The sequence below is a fragment of the Pongo abelii genome, chromosome X, assembly GCF_028885655.2.
Source record: "Pongo abelii isolate AG06213 chromosome X, NHGRI_mPonAbe1-v2.0_pri, whole genome shotgun sequence".
Classification (NCBI taxonomy): Eukaryota; Metazoa; Chordata; class Mammalia; order Primates; family Hominidae; genus Pongo; species Pongo abelii.
In genome coordinates, this window is record NC_072008.2 from 41518549 (window position 1) to 41523167 (window position 4619).

Consider the following 4619-nt stretch of genomic DNA (forward strand, 5'->3'; position numbering starts at 1 on the left):
CCGAGTAGCTGGGATTGCAGGCACGTGCCACCACACCCGGCTAATTTTTGTATTTTTAGTAGAGACAGGGTTTCACCATGTTGGTCAGGCTGGTCTCGAACTCCTGACCTCGTGATCTGCCTGCCTTGGCATCCCCAAGTGCTGGGATTACAGGCGTGAGCCACCGCGCCCGGCCTGTTTGTGTTTTAATTCCCTAACTTGGCACAACAAAAAGTTGGCAAACCAAATTGGTTCCTTTTTTTTTTGTTTTTGATTTTGCTTCAGAGTCTCACTCTGTTGCACAGGCTGCAGTGCAGTGGCGCAATCTCAGCTCACTGCAACCTCTGCCTCCCGGGTTCAAGCCATTCTCCTGTCTCAGCCTCCCAAGGAGTAGCAGGGACTACAGGCACATGCCACCACACCCAGCTAATTTTTGTATTTTTAGTAGAGATGGGGTTTCTCCATGTTGGTCAGGCTGGTCTCGAACTCCTGACCTCAGGTGATCCACCCGCCTTGGTGTCCCAAAGTGCTGGGATTACAGGCATGAGCCACCGCGCCAGGCCAGGTCCCGTTTTTTAAAAAAGTGTATCAGTTTGTGAAATTTGAGATATCTGAGAGCAGCTCATCTATGGCATCTCAGTAAATGTTGGATTCCAAATGAGGCAAGGTGGAACGGGGCCCCTAGTGTTCACTGACACAGCAAACGTAGGGTCAGCAAACGACAGGGTAGAGCAGAGAGGACAGACGTGAGTTTATTTTCTGTAGCTAAAGGACTTGACAAGTCAAAGAATCCCTGGCCATTAAAATCCAAGGAGTAAATACACCAACTCATGTACCTTACACTGATATAAGCTGCTCACTGATGTGAGTGCCCAGGGAGGGTTCATTCCCTGCATGTGGATTTGGGGAGAGATTCTCTTCTCCCCAGGGCCCAGGGACTGCCTTTTCCAGAACTGGCCATCACAATTTGCCCATCTCTCTTGGCAAAGAAGGACCACCTTGGTCTGCTTGTCCAGGCAGGGCCTCCACAGACAGTCCCCTGCCCCCACATGGTCTCCCCTCCTCTTGCTTCCTGCCCTGGCCTGGGTAGACTGGCCGTGCTGGGAGGAAAGGTGGCCCCTCATCATCTCCCCAACCCACTGTCCTGGGCCGTGGCCTCCATGTCCCACACTGTCCCACCCTCCACTCAGTTGTCATGCAAGAGAGTAAGTGAGGATGAAAATATGCAAAATTGGCCGGGCGCGGTGGCTCAGGCCTATAATCCCAGCACTTTGGGAGGCCGAGGCAGGTGGATCACTTGAGGTCAGGAGTTCGAGACCAGCCTGGCCAACATGGTGAAAAACCATCTCTACTAAAAATACAAAAATTAGCCGGGCATGGTGGTGGGCGCCTGTAATCCCAGCTACTTGGGAGGCTGAGGCAGGAGAATCACTTGAACCCGGGAAGTGGAGGTTGCAGTGAGCCAAGATTGTGCCACTGTACTTCAGCCTAGGAGACAGAGTAAGACTCTGTCTCAAAAGAAAAAAAAAAAAGAAAATATGCAGGATCACATTTGCTTCCCCACGCCCTTTCACTGCCCAGCATTTCCTCCTGTCTTTGCCTCGTCCATCCTCTCATCATGGCAGCAGCCAGGCCAGTCTTGTTCTTTGCCTTGGGGATGTATTAGCAGAAAGTAGAGGAAAAGAGGCTGCTTCTAGCATCCAAGTTTTAAAGGGCCTGGCCCCTGACAGGCAACAAAATAACTCCAAGTGGACCCTTGACTTGAGGCAACACCTGGTGAGTCCGGGCACGTGGACCTTTTTCTGGTGCAGGCACGTGGACCATCTCTCTTGGACCAGAAAAAGGTCCATGTGCCCGGACTCACAAGGGGGTAAAAGGGTGAGGGAAGATATGCAGGCCCAGAACAACTGCTCACAGCCCAGCTGGCAGAGGGTGCTAGACCCAGAGGGGCCTGCAGATGAGGGCCAGACACAGCCGCAAAGGCGCGCGTGCCTCCTTCACAGTTGCCAACAGGTGGAAACAGCCCAGGCATCCATGAACAGATGAATGAGTAAACAGAATGGGGCCTATCCATACAATGGAATATGACTCAGCAATGAAAAGGAAGGAAGCACTGACGCATGCTGCAACATGGATGAACTTTGGAAACAGGCTGAGTGAAAGAAGCCAGATACAGGAGGCCATGGTCGCATGATTCTATTGATATAAAACATCCAGAATAGGCAAATCCATAGAGATGGAAAGCAGATTAGTGGCTGCCAGGGGCTGGGAGAGGGGAGAAGGGGAAGTGACTGCTAATGGGCAGGGGTTTCTTTTTTTTTGGAGAAAGGAAAATGTTCTGGAACTAGATAGTGATGATAGTTGCACAAGATTATGAATGCACTAAATGCTACAAATTGCACACCTTAAAATGGTTACAATGGTAAATTTTATGGTATGTATATTTTACCACAATAAAAAAAACTTTTGGCCAGTGCACTGGCTCACATCTGTAATCCCAGCACTTTCGGAGGCCGAGGTGGGTGGATTGCTTGAGGTCAGGAGTTCCAGACCAGCTTGGCCAACACGGTGAAACCCCGTCTCTACTAAAAATACAAAAACTTAGCCGAGTGTGGTGGCGTGTGCCTGTAGTCTCAGTTACTCAGGAGGCTGAGGTAGGAGAATCACTAGAGCCCGGGAAGCAGAAGTTGTAGTGAGCCGAGATGGTGCCACTTCACTCCAGCCTGGGCAACAGAACAAGACTCCATCTCAAAAAAAAAGAAAGAAAGAAAGAAAGAAAAGAAAGAAAGAAAGAAAGAAAGAAAGAAAGAAAGAAAGAAAGAAAGAAAGAAAGAAAGAAAGAAAGAAAGAAAGAAAGAAAGAAAGAAAGAAAGAAAGAAAGAAAGAAAGAAAGAAAGGAAAGAAAGAAAGAAAGGAAAGAAAGGAAAGAAAGGAAAGAAAGAAAGAAAGAAAGAAAGAAAGGAAAGAAAGAAAGAAAACTTTTAATGGTGAACATGGTTAATTATATATTTTACCACAATAAATTAAAAAAAAATTTTTTTTGAGACAGGATCTCATTCTGTCACCCAGGCTGGAGTGCAGTGGTAGTGCAATCTCAGCTCATCGCAACCTCTGCCTCTGGGGCTCAAGCAATCCTCCCACCTCAGCCTCCCGAGTAGCTGGGATTACAGATGTGTGCCACCATGCCCTGCTAACTTTTTTTGTATTTTTTGTAGAGACAGGGTTTTACCATGTTGCCCAGGCTGGTCTCAATCTCCTGAGCTCAAGCAATCTGATTCGCCTGCCTTGGCTTCCCAAAGTGCTGGGATCATAAGTGTGTACAATTAAATTATTATTGACTATAGTCACCCTATTGTGCTATCAAACACTAGATCTTATTTATTCTATAAATACTAGATGCTATTCTATTTTTTTGTACCCATTAACAATCTGCACCCACTCCCACTACCTTTCCCAGTCTCTGGCAAGCGTCCTACACTCTACACAATAAATTTTTAATTTAAAAAAATTTTATTTTTTATTTTTTGGTAGAGATAGGTTCTCTCTATGTTTCCCAGGCTGGTCTTGAATTCCTGGCTTCAAGCTATCCTCCCGCCTCAGCCTCCTAAAGTGCTGGGATTACATGCATGAGCCACTGAGCCCAGCCTCAATAAATATTTTTGTTTGTTTGTTTTTTGAGATGGAGTCTCACTCTGTTGCCCAGGCTGGAATGCAGTGGTACGATCTTGGCTCACTGCAACCTCCACCTTCCAGGTTCAAGTGATTCTCCTGCCTCAGCCTCCCAAGTAGCTGGGATTACAGGTGCCTGCCACCATGCCCAGCTAATTTTTGTATTTTTAGTAGAGATGGGATTTCACCATGTTGGCCAGGCTGGTCTCGAACTTCTGACCTCAAGTGATCCACCTGCCTTGGCCTCCCAAAGTGCTGGGATTACAGGCATGAGCCACCATGCCCGGCCACCTCAAATTTTTTAAAAAACATGTGCCTTCCCCTGCACATTGCTCCAGGGATGTGCACACACACCCTCTGCCTGGCACACCACAGCTGACAAGGGCTGACAATAGTTAATTTCATCAGAGTGCTTTTCTCACCTAGATCCTTCGTTTCTGCCTCCTCACCACACTCCTTTACCCACAAACAGTGGGAGGGGAGCCCTGGACACTCTCAGCTTCCTCCTGCCCCCGAGTTCCAGCGATCAAAGATAAAATTGAAAACATGAGCTATGCCCACTGCTCCCTGGTGGAAGGCAGCCACCTTCTGAGGAGGTCCCATGGGAGAGTGAGCCCCCTCCCCGTGCATAACCTGACCCCCAAATTGGGGCTCTTCAGACCTCATCAGATCCTGCACAGGCCCTCCAGGATAGGTGCTCGGGATGCAGCAGCTGGCCAAGGCACTGTGCCTTGTTGTCTAGGTGGTGTGCTCACCCGGGCTCCCAGTCCCGCCTGGTCACAAGCATCCCCGCATCAACTGATGAACACCCCTGTCCAGCAGGTGCCAGACACCCGAAATCAAGAGGAGCGTCCTGTGCTTCAGGAGCCTGAGAGGTGGCAAAGTCCCCGGGGGAGGCGTGATGGCACATACCTCTGCAGGGGCCAGGGCCCTGAGTCCCCGGTCCCCATGGTGTGTTTCTGTGTGAAGTC